We start from the raw sequence: 13969 nt of genomic DNA on the forward strand, positions 1-13969 counted from the left end.
AATATACTATGCAGAAGAAAAATGCTGTTTTTAACCATCTTAATTTAAATGGAACAAGCACAGAAACAGTATTCTTACTTTGTCAAATCTTTTTTTATTTCCCTTTATTTTTTTAGTAGCTTACGTTTAACACAGCACTGTGCTGGCTTTTTATTTATTTATTTTTGGGGGGTCTTTGCTGTTGCCCAATGGTGTACTTTGCTTCCAAATGAGGAGTGTGATTGATGGGTCAGTTAGTAACTCTGGTGGTTCCTCATAACTCTGAGGTTCCACTGTACAATGGCACAGTTGAACATGACCCCCCCAAGAAGGTTAGGGAATGGAATGACATTCTGGCACTTCTCTTGGCAAAACCACTCACTCAAAGTTGGCCTTGCTGCCCATCCCCATCACTGCAGAGAAGGCAGCTGGGCCAAATGTGAGCGAGTGACATTGCAACTTGAAACATGGGGTTGTAGCGTCACTCAGGTTTGGCCCAGCCTCATGGTGCAGGGGAGGCTGGGCCAAACCCGGGTTGAGCTTTGACTCCATGTGCAAGGTTGTGATGCCACTCATCACTCAAATTTGGCTGGTATTGTGACTGGGTGGGTCAGGTGATGGGAGCAGCTGCCCTTAGGCTGGGATGGGGCAGAACACTGAAGTAGGGATGAGTGACTAACAAATTTCCCGTGGCAATGGGTGAGGGGCTAGGGGCTAGGTGTTGGTGGGTGGGGGTGAGGGAGTGGAGGATGTTGATGGGCTGTGGGGAAAATGGGGATATTTAGGGCAAGCAAAATTTTAGATTTCAGAACTGGGAAGGGGGCCCCTAATCTATTCTTGCACCAGGGCCCTCTAAGGCATGATCACACTATTGTTGTCACCTAGTCACAGGACTCCAGGAACTGGGGGGTTGAAGGCAAACAGCAAATAGTGAAAGACTTGTGATTAAAATGAGGATTGTAGCAATGCTGTGTATGATACTTTAAAAACTGATTTAAAATCAATCTAAAACAAGGGATAGAGGGGGGCAGGTCTGGAACTAGGCTAATTATAACCTCTCAGGAAGGCTGTGTACTTTAAGTAATCTCCTGGAGTGTATGAAGTTCAGCTGAGCCACCGTCAGGCTGATGAGTGTTACAAGTATTATAAATAGTGGGTGTGGAGGGGGAGGAATCATATTAAACTGAATAAAAAATTAACTGGTGGGAGTGTCTAAAAATGCACGTGACTGGAATTACTGGGTGTTTCTCTTAGCTAAATTTAGGCGAGTATATGAACTTTCCCCCTGCAAACCATTAGAGAGATGGGTTAAAAAAAAAGGAGCTAGATTATGTCATAAGGAACTAGCTAATGTGCATGGAGAGGTCGGGGTAGAATTGTGTCCAGGAGGAGAGGCAAACACTCCCTGGAAGTTCTCCTTTGTGTAAAATGACCCTGCCTGTGTGTGCGTCCTGTTGCGAAAGAGAGGCGTGGCCTGATAGACAAGATTAGTACATTTCCTGTGCTGCCAAGAAGGAGTACAGCAGCTGCACACCACTGGAGAGCTTGGCAGGGAAATCCGCTCTGCAGAATCGGGTGTCATTATTTACTGAGCGCGGGGGAGTTTCTTTTCACGTGGGATCCGCTTTCATAGACTAACCAAGGCAGGAACCAACCGAGGAACGCCTGTGTTTTTGGCAGCCTCTTGCCTTTCACCCAAGTTGGTGAAACTTACTGAGCAGACTCCAGGGCTGCTCCTGGGTGAGTCTCGTTTCCTGTGCTGATCTCGGCTGTGCACCGATCCTCCTTGTGTGCTGCCGTCATTGTGTCACTCTATCTTAGGTGCTGTTGTTTCCCGGTCTTCGGCTCTTTACAATCGTTCTCATCAGCTAATTTCTCCCTGGGCTTCTTCTAAGAGCGATTCTCGTTCGTGGGCAGGGGCAGCCCCATTGTTAACGCTGCACCCAGCCTTCTGTTTGTAAGTATTTCCTCTCTCTCGGGGATTTAGACAATGAATGAGAATGTTCTCTCTCGTTAGTCTGCCGAGCCTGTCGGGACTCGGTCCTATTGGGTTCCGGGAAGTGGGCGGGCACTCACGCGGTTCATGTACATTAGCCCCAAGTTTTGTAATTGATCATGTTCGCCGGGGTGGGTTCGAAAAGCCTACGTGGGATTTATTTGCAGAGTGAGAGACTGTGTGACTCTGTCTTAGTTCCCACCACCACGTAAATAGGAGAGAGAAAAGATCTGCTTAAAACTTCTAAAATGCTGAGCAGATCGAATCTTCCGGAGGCTCAAGAGAAAAGAAGCTCCAGAAGGCAACCTTGAGAGGCTTCTCTGGGAGTTAAAGTTGTAGCAGGGCTTGACTATGGTGGTTGACATGCAATTCGTTCCACATGGGAGAAAGTTTCCTGTAACCGTAGTGTTGCTATTTAAGAAACAGGTCTGCCTGCACTGTGCAATGCCCTTTAAACCATCCACTTTGAATTCTACAAGTCACTCAATATTGATTTACTGGGCTGATGGGGATGTTCTCACAACAATTTCTTTTAGTGTCTCTCCCCTCTCCCTTCCACACACACAGTTTTCTCAAAGCTCATAACCATGCAATTAAAGGGCATTGGTATATTGTATTATCTAATGGTTTCAATTACAACCTTCCCTGATGAGTGAAACTCTGATCTTGCAACAGACTCCTGAGCCTGTGATGGAGCTCCATGGAAATCACCAGGGCCTATTTTGGCTTCTGTTAACAGTATTTAAAATGTGACAGGGTTTCCTATATCGCCCAACTGTAATGTTAGATCTCATATTGGTAACCAGGATCCAACTGAGCCAGTACTTGAATGAGGAAGATAAGGTGCTGCAGGAAGTGGTGGCATCAATACACAGGTGGCACTCTTCCCTCTGGTTCAATTACAAAATACTGCCAACATGGGTTTGGATGGGCTATCTTCCAGATGAATCAGAAAGTGGAGGTCCTGTCCACTTGAGGCCATTAAAAGGGCATCTTGCAGTAGTAGAATTAACATGTGCAGGTCCAATTGCAGTTTAATCAATTCCATTCTAACTAGCCCCTCCCCCTGCAGTTTCAACTGAATATGCTGTTACAGAGCACTGTTTAATAGTTGCTTTGTTCCACCCAGAGAGGTGGGTTGAGTAATACTCCTTCTTTAGGCCTTGCTTACATGGGAAAGGTTCTTTTGGTATAACCAAAGGGTGTAAATGTAAACCTCTGTAGTTATGTTGTTATAACCTCTCTCCCCCATTATAGTATGAGTGCCCCTCCCCCCCCCCTTTTTTTTAAAGTCTTCATTAAGGAAAGGGTTTAAGCTAAGCTCAGTAAAGTAACTCATACCACAAGTGCCCACACAGGAGCTATTCTAGTGTAACTACAGAATTGGTGTAACTGGTAAAACTTTCCTATGTAGACAAGGTACTGGAACTTTACTATCTTCAAAGTGCTGTGTGAACATTAAGGCCTCAATTCAACACATGCCTAACCTAAGATTAAAGTTAGGCACATATTTAAGCACCTTGTTGATTAAATTGATTCCATTTGGAATCCTTCATGATGCTTATTTATTATTTGTATTACTATAGCACAGGGGTGGGCAAACTATGGTCCAGGGGCCGTATCCGGCCCTTCAGACATTTTAATCTGGCTCTCGAGATCCTGCCAGGGAGCAGGGTGCGGGACTTTGCCTGATCCGGTGCCCCAGCCAGGGAGCGGGGTTGGGAGCTTGCCCCGCTCCACACGTGTGGTGGCTCCTGGAAGCAGCAGCATGTCCGTCTTCCGGCTCTTACGTGTAGGGGCAGCCAGGGGGCTCTGCATGCTGCCCCCACCCCAAGCGCTGCTCCCATTGGTCGGGAACCATGGCCAATGGGAGCTGCACGGATGGCTCCTGCGGACAGGGCAGCGCGCAGAGCTGCCTGGCCACACCTCCATGTAGGAGACGGGGCCATGCTGCTGCTTGAAGTAAGCACCACCCCCAGCTGGTGCCCTCCCCCCCACCCCCCCCAAAAACCCGAAACCTGTTTCGTGAGCATTCATGCCCCCCCCCTACTATTTCCATACTTGGCTGTGGTCCTCGGGTTAAAAAGTTTGCCCACCCCTGCTATAGCACCTAGGAGCCTCGGTCATGAACCAGGACCCCACTGTGCTAGGTGTTGTACAGAAACAACAAAAAGGGCTGTCCCTGTTGCAAAGAAGAAAAAATACTGTAAATAAGAGCTTACACTCGATGGCGGGGGTGGGTAGGAGGGAGGGGATGGACAATCAGGCCTTAGTCTCTCATGGGAGGGGGAAAAAATGATTCAGCACTGTAACATCTAGGCACTCTGCAACTCTTGTTTAAGTGATTAAAACTGGCAGTGTCTTAAAGCGATGAATATCTAAGAAAAATGATGAAAGCAAAGAGTGTTTCTTGGAGATACAAAAGTCACTCTTAGCCTCAGGCTGCATCTCTAGATAAATGCCTATCAGCACCAACCACTTGTGAATCCCCAGGCCAGGTCCAGTGTTGATAGGGTTATAGTTACTAGTTCTAAGTAGCTAAGTGTACATGGCTAGCTTCAAGTGCTTGTGCATGGATGAGTGTGTGATACTGGAGTTCTGTGTGGGGGAATTGTGGGAAAGCATGGGTTGGAATTGTAATCCATTCTGGGCCTCTTAATTGCGATAAAATCTGGCTGGGCTTGTGGGGGAGGAAGAGTGCTGCTGTTTTGTATTTTAACTGCTCTCTGTTGTCTTTAAAAACGCATATCAAGGGCCCTCTCTGCCTTGGATTAGCATTTTGTGATGTGGGGTTATTAACTCTGAAGAGAGTCTGTGGGGCATGGTTTGGCACTCTAGTAATGGTATTAAAAGAAGGCTGATTATATTAATCTTGAGCAAACGATGCTGAAAACAGCAATGCTTTCCTAAGAAAATAGGAACACAACTTGTTTTTATTGAAACAGCTTTTTTTTAAATAAAATAACAGAACGGGTGTTTTAAAAATCTGGAAACAAATGTTTATAGCACCATTGTTGTGGTGGGTCAGTGAGTAGTTTGAAGTACTTTGTAAGTTTTCATTTTTTAAAAAATAAGCCTGGCAACTTCCTGGGGGGTAGACATTGTATTATCTCTCCTTACAGAGGAGAAGGTGGTGGAAGCTCCTGGTGCCTGAGTGCCATGTTCAAGATCCTACAGCCAGTCGGTGGTGGTGGTGGTGATGTGAATAGAATCCAGGGGCCTGATTCTTGGTTACTCCCTGCTAGGGTTGCCAATCTGCTGGAGTCTCCAGGATTTAAGATAATCTCTAAAGATCATGTGATGTATTGAAATCTCCAGGAATACATCCAACCAAAATTAGCAACCCTATTCCCTACCTTTGTTTGAGGCAGGAATGAGTGGGGCAAAGCCACCTTTGAGCTCTTCATACTCTGGGGCTATGCAGTTGTCTGCCAGGCCCCTAATGAAAGTCAGAGCAAACTTGAGACTGCTCTGATTTGTGCTCTGCTTCCCATGGCCCCTGAAAAACCCAGAATAACTCCCCAATCTGCCCTAAACTGGGGGATGTGAACAAAGCCAATGTATAGCCCATAAATCAGTACTGTCAAAGGGTCCATTTGTGTAGGAGGTGACCACCCTCAGGCATCTTTCTACAGCCAGAGAAGCATAATACTAGACTAGATGTCAATTTAGAGCACCTTCTCTGGGGCTGAAGATTACAATTTGCTGTGTTTTAATGTAAGTCTATGGGTACTTGTGCTATTTAACTTCCTGCATCCCACTTGCAGTGGATGAGCAGTTTGGGAGCTACTCTTTTTAAGCAGTACTCAGTATGTTGTGATATTGATGTGCCCTTCCTTTAAGGGTGGTTAAATGTGGTCCATGGAGCCTTAAAATGTGAACAGTAGCCATCCTTTCCCAGCAACCGCAGGGTAAAGATGACAAAGATTTTATTGCTTGGAGCCTTGACCACAGCAAACCTTCCCTATTCATCTATCAAGTTTTGCCTGAGCAGCCTCAGGTGTTGCAAAGTTTGAGCACTGTTAGTTAGAACAGGTTGAGTTTGTGTCTGGTTCTGTGTTGTCTGTTTTTTTCTCTTCAATGTGAACTCTGCAGGGTTTGAATGTTGATCTCTGTTACAGTTCAGTAACAAAGCAGAGGATCTTCTGCCACCAAACTGCAGTTGGCTGGGGGCAGATCAAAATGTGTGGTTTGTATAAATCTGAAACTGAGCTTTTTTTGTTCAAAGTTTGCATTACAGAGCCAAGAGTGTGCCTACCCACTAGCTTATTTTCATGCCATGCTTCTGTGCACGGTAGGCTTTCTGGGCCAATACTTCTCAAAATAAGGAGACTAGGGGTACTGTGCTTTCTGCTGGTATAAATGATGTGTTTTTAAGAATACTTAACAGTGTATAATTCATGGATGCTGTGTTTACCTCTTTGGGACAAGTTGTTTCTGCGGAACCACCTTGTTTTAAAAGAACAAAACCAAGCTTGGTTTCCACTTTAGAGTGAATTGTATATATTCTTTATCTATTGCTTCAGTTTTTATTATGAGGAGACACCTATTGGCCCTCTCACCTTCCAATCAGAACAAACAGAAATATGCATGTGTGTTTTGCTGTCTCAGCCAATAAAGGTAGAACAAGAGACCTCCCTTGGAAAGCATCTGCCTCCTTCAGTGCAGGCTCGATATTCTTCCACATCCTTGTTTGCTATTGCCACTTCCAAAACCGGACTATTGGCAGATACAGACAGCCTACTAGGGACCATTCCAGGTTTCGTAAGCCTACCTGGGTACACTGAGTAGTGCTGGATTTCAACAACTGGGGATAGCTGTGCTGTATGGGCAGGAGGCCAAGGGATGACTGCTCCTCTCCTGCTTTGTATCAGCTGCTCCTGCTGAGGATGAGTCAAAGGAAGGGAGTGTAGCAGCATGTGAGCTCTTCAGGTCACGTGATCTGCACAAAGTGAGGATTTATCCATCTCGAAGCTGGAAGTTCTCATCATAGGGAGCTTCAGCAGATGAGACTATTTTCTAGGAGTTTCAGTTATCAGTGTATTTATTACACTCAAACTCTTCTGGCTCTTATCGACCTGACCTTATTTACAGCATCACCGCTCTGAACAAAGCTCCAAGTGGCCGCTCTGTGTAGGGGGAAAACAAGCCTCATTCTGCTTGATTGACTCGTCGCTTCAGCATTGCACCTGCACCTCAGTGTCTAAATATGCAACATATAGTTGGAAAATGAAATTCAAATATAGCCCCAAGACAAAATGGCTCCACAACCTGTGCTTCCAGCAGGTTGTGGAAGCAAAGCAAACTCCCTGTGTTTCCTGTGCAGTTGGAAGGCCCATGTAGAACCCAGCTAACAAGTGGGTCTGACAGTCTTTTTGTTTTGATCTCCTGCCCCCAGCCCTCCTTCTCTCTATCTTCCTCTTTCAGAAGCAAATAAGTGCTCTCTGCTGGGAATGAAGCTCATGCTTCTAAAAACTGTGAATTCCCCCTTCTGATCAGCCTCTCCACAACCAAACATTGTTTTTGCTTGGAGAACAGCTTCTGTCCATCCTCATCCTTGGAGTGTCAAGGGCTGGAGTCTCTGGCAAAGCAGTGACTATTAGGGTTGTCCTTCACTCCATACATATTATTATTTGACTAAATGTCTCTATCTTGCCTGTCTGGTTTTGTGACTGAGAATATAAGTGAATAATGGTAAAAATCTCTTTGGGAAGGGCCTGATCCAAAGACCATTAAAGTTGGTTGGCAGTTTTCCTTCAACAGTCATGGGCTTTGTCTCAGGCCCTAGTTGAGTCTGTAATTAAAAAGTGGATTGATGGTGGACTGAATAGGGATTGGTACCATAGTTGTCCTTTTAGTAGTACATATAGGGTTGCCAACTTTCCAATTTGTTAAAATCGGACACTAGAGGCCCCAGGGTGGAGGGGTGTGTGTCAATCCCAAAGCAAGGAGCCGTGGGCAGTTGTGGCATGGCTGGGGTGAGGAGCTGGGGGCAATCTGGGTGGGGGAGGGTCTGTTTCTAGAGCTGGGGTCTCAGGAGGTTGAGAAGGCGGTACCTACCTCCTCTGCAGGAGCCAGTTCCTGAGCTTCTCTCCAGTCCATCACTGAACTCCAGCAGTAGCTGGTCTTCCTGCCCGCCTGTGGTAACCAGACTTTTGATGTCCGGTCAGCAGTACTGACTGGACACTGCCCAGGTCCCCTTTCTGGCCGAAAACTGGACAACTCTAAATTCACGACTTTTCGAAAGTGCAAGTTTTCTGTGCCAGATTTAAAAACAAACAAACAAAAAACCACCACCCTCTAAACCCCCATCTAGTATTTAGGAAAAACAGGATATTAAATATTTAAAGTAGCTTCTAAAGCAGTAGGAAGTAGAATGGAGCACTACAGCTCTTTCCGTTGGGACAGATGGCAGCTGAATGCTGTGAATTATAGGAGTGGCACAATGATCTTTAATTTTTTTTTGGTCTGCTGTTTTGAGGCATAAAAATAATTCTAAAAGCCACAGCCTGACACCAGAAGCACCGGGGAGAGAAACTGGGAAATGGCGTCACTTTGCCCAGGTGCTGAACTTTGGTCTCTTGTGTGACAGTGTGTGTTTGCTCCTTGCCAAGGCATGTAGCTGATCTTCATGCCCACTTTCTGTCTCTGACACCTGGCTGCTAAATTGTATTAGAGCAGTGGTTCTCAAACTTTGGTGACCCCTTTCACATAGCAAGCCTCTGAATGCGCCCCCCCCCCAATAAATTAAAATGTTTTTGTATATTTAACACTATTATAAATGCTGAAGGCAAAGTGGGATTTGGGGTGGAGGCTGACAGCTTGTGCGCCCCCCCCCATGTCATAACCTTGCAACCCCTTGAGGGGTCTCAACCCCCAGTTTGAGAACCCCTGTGTTAGAGGAAGCACTTAACCTCCAGGCAGGTCAGAACAGCCAGGCAATCTTTACATAGACACCATAATGATACTTACAGCAAGCGAATGGAAAAACGATAGCGTAGAGTGGAAGTAGGATTACTGGAGGAACTGGCTAATTTGGAGCTACCACTTGGAAGTCTCATATCTCAAGAGTACTGTTAACGTATAATGTTTATCAGTGAAATGCAGCTAGCTCTTGGAGGTCCCAGTTAGATGCTATCCTCTGCCCATAGGGTACTGCTCAACAACGAGGGAAAGGGACACTTGGGACTTGGGGTGGTGGAAAAAGGAGCCCTTGTTTTACCCCCCCCAAAAAAAGTCAGGACTTCAATTTTTAAGATCTCCTCTGATAGAAATGCTCTGCCTTTCATGCTTTCACAACTGGGCTGTACTTCCTTTTTCACCAGATATATCACCAGCCTGTCAGAACAGTAGTTTCAGCTGTCACTTCTCACTTTAAGGATGTTTGAAAAAAGAATTACCTCTCTGTTACAGGTACTGATTAGAACGTCTTTATGTTGTAATTCATCCTTTGTGCCCTTCAAATGATTACAAATACAGGAGCGTCCCTTTCTCACAAAGGGTGACCAATATATAAGGCAAAGTCTGCATTTAAAGGAGCTCAGACATTCTTATTAACATTGCTTTGCTGCCTTCATCAGTATGAGCTAGGCGGCTGTTTCTTGGCATACGTCACAAGAGGTGGAAAGCTTGTCTTGATTCCCGGAGGAGGATAGGGAGTCCTAGTGAAACAATTGACAAAGTTTCTCATGACCCCATCCCTGCCCTTTGTGTGTGTTTGGGGGAGGGGGAGAAAAGCGAGACTGTCTGCCAGCTGTATCTGACTACAGCAGTTTGTTTTTTGTCTTGCAGTGATGGGCCCTGAATAAACCTGGTCACCACACACATCTCCTCAAACTTGGGTGTCTTTCACAGTGCAAACTAGCTCACTTTATCTTGCAGTTGGGGACATCCTTCATGACAAGCCAAAATTTTGCCCTTAGCTCAGCTGCATAAATTGTTGAGAGGCTGAGAATGTGCCTTTTGGTCACTCTTTCTCATAGTCTCCACTGCTTTGTGTTTCACAGCTCTCCTTGTTAGTTCTCTTTCAAAAGTCTCTCAAGCCCATTTCTTTATCAGAAAGGCTCAGTTGGTAGGCAGATTAATTACCATATAGAGTTGTTGAGCTGTCTTAATGGCTACAAAGAGCCATTTTCTTTGTGATCCATGTGCTTGACTCTCATGAACTTCATGTAAAACAAAGTCCTCTCTGAGTGCGTTTTCAGGGCAACTCGGGACAAATATTCCTTTGCAACCAGCTCTGAAATTTAAGCTTTGAATGTGCCAGAAACCTGATATGATTTGCCTGAACAGAAGGTGCATCCTGTGGTGATAGGGTGTGGCTTTATTATTATAAAAGTTCCTCTTACATGGGAGAACAGTGATCTTTGTCTTAAAAAGACAAAAATAAAATCAAACTCTTCCAGTGATTCGGCCCCACATGTCTCAGTAATACGGACATTATCTAGGCTGATTATACTAAACAAATCACAAATGTAGCTGGCATTGCATAGAAAAATGCATCTGTTTCTTATCACAGGATAGAAAAACTCTTCCAATATCAGCTTTCTTAAACTTTGAAATTAACAGTATCCTTTTAACTTATTACAATAGTAGGTTAAAAAACTTCAAACTGAGAAGCACAATTCTTGGCCTGCCAAGGGCACAGTGTGTGACACAGACCCAAAATGAGAGACGTTTAAATAAATTAAACAAAATTACCAGACTTCAATGCTGCAGGATTCATTCCTTCTGTGCAAATAACTGTATTGAAAGTTGCATGTAAATAACTTTAAATAGTAAAAGGCAAGAGGATGCCAGTTAGCGTGGCATGTAGGTAACTTGGAGACTAAAATGGGTGGCGTCCATTGAGAAGGGCAGTGAGGTATGGTTAAGTGTTGGGCTTTTTAAAATTGGTGTTACTTTAAAATTGGCAAAAAAAAAAAACTGTTCACTTCCTGTCTTGACTCCTTTAAAATATGACTTCTTATAGTAAATATTTTAGTTGAATTGTACAATAAGCTAAGAATCCCATCTCCTTCTTCCTGAAATTGACAGACAATTGGAAAAACGGCTCCCTTAACTGCCAAGTGCACATGGCTTTCTTGTTTATGGTCTTAATCTTCCTGCTTTTTTGTGCAGAAAGTTCAGTATCTGAATAAATATATGTGATTCAGTGCAATATACAGATGCCTGCCTTTCAATGATTTACCAACGTCCCTCTTATTTAACAGTCAGAAGGGTGTGGTTTTTAACTTAGCATAGGATAGTTCAGGCTGCCTTTTTACATAAGAACCTTGAGTTTTCTGAGAGTTGTCAGTGCTCAAAAGTACAAATAAAAAGTCACGTACAGCATGGCCAGGCACTGTCCTTTGGCCACACAGCTCAGTGAGTGCAACTCTGGACAAATCACAATTGTTCTTCCAGGCCTGAGGATAGAGGGTATCACAGACTTTAAATGAAGATATGCTTGTGCAAATCTGGCATACATGAGAACAGAGCTGGTGCCTGATATTTGCCTTGTTTCGCACCTACTCTGGACTTTAAACTCACGTCTTCTGCATTCCTCTGAGATGTGCCGCTATCTTGGACAGCCTCTGTTTTCAGTCATACTTTCTATTAAGAGTATTGCCCACTCTAAACATGGAAGAATGAGTAACTTAAAAATAACAAGACTTAAAAATATTTTGGGATGGCTTTTATTTGCCTTTTGGCTTCTGATCCTTTCTGGCTCATGGCTTTCAAGACTTTCTCCACAGCTACAAATTCTATAATTTTTTTTTTCTTTAAACGGAAACTGAGACCCTTTGCTTAAAGCCCCAGTTCCTGTTAAATATCGTGTGACTTGCAATTAAAATCCGCCACAGAGAATGTATTGGAAGATTCGTCCAGAGGGAAGGAAAAGGGATCTCCATTGGATATGCCTGAGGATGGATGCTCAGCCCAATCCTTGAGGACATCAAACAGATCTAGAGAAGAGGCTAGACCAGTGATGAGCTCCCAAAATCCTAAGAACCGGTTACCTACCAGGTCCACTTGCTCCGGGATTTCGGTGTCAGGTCCTTTCACCCGAAGCGAGTGAAGGACCTGCCGCTGAAGTGCTACCAAAAACCCGGTAGGGAACCGTGCGGTGAGTACAAGCCCCGTGTACCTGTCTCCTCTTCTCATCTCCCCCCCCCCCCCATTTGACCCCCAACCCACGTCCTGATCCTGACTGCCCCCCTCAGAACTGGCAAATTTCTCCTCTTTTATTTCCCCCCTTCTGCCACCGGGGTAGCAGCAGTAGCCCTGGGCTCTGGGGGCTACTTAAAGGGCCAGGGCTCCCCTGCTTCTACCACCCCAGTCCTTTAAATAGCCGCCAGAGCCCTGGGGAAGCAGCGGGGCTCTGGCGGCTATTTAAAGGGCCTGGGGCTCCAGCTCCCTGATGGGAGCCCCAGACCCCTTAAATTGCCCCCTGGGGAAGCTGGGCCACCCCGGTACGGTGCACCGGCTCTTGCTGGTACGCCGAACTGGGGCGTACCGGCTTCACCTCTGCCTGACCCCATCCACCACCACCCCGATAGACTCCCAGAACTCCCACCCTACTCAACCCTCCCGGCCCCTGACCACCCCCCCCCCCCCAAACCCAGAACCTACGTCCCCTCCAACCGCTCCCTGCCTTATCCAACCCCTCCTCCCAGCCCCGCCCGGCCTCCTTACCATGCTGCTCAGGGCAGCATGTAAGGATGCCGGGTTATGCCGTGCGGCCTGCTGGAGCTTGCAGTCCCCTCCCCCCACCCTTACCTTCCCACTCAAAGCGGCAGGAGCTGAGCTGCCCAGAGCGCTGGCACCGGTGGCTCAGCATGCTGCGGCTCTGTGGGGGCGGGAGAAGCGGGGAAGGGGCCGGGGGAGCCTCGGTCTCTCCAGCTGGGAGCTCAGGCAGGGGACAGGACGGTTCTGCGGGCCAGATGTGGCCTGCAGACTGGAGTGTTTGTCCGCCCGCCCCTTTAACAGCCGGTTCTACACCAGCTTCTAAATTTTAACAACCGGTTCTTGTGAACCGGTGGGAACTGGCTCCAGCTCACCACTGGGCTAGACCAGTGGTTCCCAAACTGGGGTTCATGAAATGTTACAGGGGGTTCTCAGGGGAGGGGGGAAATTCCTTAATGGCGGATAGAGCTGTCCCTAGGGAGCCTGGAGCCCCTGGACTTCCAGGAGCTAAGCAGATCAAAGCAAGCATATCTATCATACTGAGGAGATTTAAACTTCAAGACTCTTTTTTTATAAGAAATGGAAAGGGAGGTGGATATTTTTTGCTGTTTTTAAAATTAAATAGGTAGGTAGTATTGTTTTTAAAATTATTATGAAGAACAAGTTTAAGCTTTGTTGTAACGTGCGTTGTTTGCCTGGACTACTCAAGACCTGAATGCATATGTAGGAGGAACTCTTTGAGTTGGCTTCTTAAATACCTTCATGCTGTTTCAAATCTGATAATCCTTGATGAAACATAGGAACCTTGTTTTATAACAGGCTTATTCAAAGTGATACAAGCTACGGAAGTGAGATCTAGGAAGGGTGTTGCTGTTTTCATAATGTAATAAAAATAATGTAATTATAAATAATTATAATGTGTAATAAGCATGTCATAAAAACAAACTTTATATTTCCAAGATCACTGCTTTTATAATGTATACTCAGGTAAAGGAGAAAATCCCTGGAAATATTCATTTTTAGGAGGGGTTTGCGAGACTTGACATTTTAGTGAAAGGGTTCACAGGTTGTTAAAGTTTGGGAACCACTGGGCTAGACCATCCCCGCAGTGGGGACTCATTGTTAAAGCGTCGACAATACATTCTGCAGGTGACAAAAGAACAGCAGGACTCTGTGCAGTCTCTTTGGAGTGAAGACAATACATGTCGCTTAAAGGTTGGATGGGATTTTGAAGACTTCAGGCAAGGATCCATTTGGCTATACACATTGACACTTCGGGGATCTTGTAAGAGAGTTTGAAGGAGGGGGAAGTACAGGTGATCTTCT

At 45.6% G+C, this 13969-nt stretch overlaps 1 protein-coding gene across 4 annotated transcripts in view; it reads left to right on the plus strand.

Annotated features, from left to right (window-relative positions):
• Positions 1-1404: 1404 nt before the first annotated feature.
• Positions 1405-13969, plus strand: part of TSPAN14 (tetraspanin 14) — a 91922-nt gene continuing 79357 nt past the window's right edge. Inside the window, exons 1-2 of one of the 4 annotated variants that reach the window (XM_054034515.1) lie at positions 1407-1719; positions 1801-1936. The gene's annotated coding sequence lies outside the window, so the exon portion shown is untranslated. Of the gene's footprint in view, positions 1937-13969 lie in introns of all 4 variants that reach the window. The other 3 variants (XM_054034516.1, XM_054034513.1, XM_054034514.1) reach the window with 3 other exon arrangements.

The sequence above is a fragment of the Malaclemys terrapin genome, chromosome 7 (genome assembly GCF_027887155.1).
Source record: "Malaclemys terrapin pileata isolate rMalTer1 chromosome 7, rMalTer1.hap1, whole genome shotgun sequence".
Lineage (NCBI taxonomy): Eukaryota > Metazoa > Chordata > Testudines > Emydidae > Malaclemys > Malaclemys terrapin.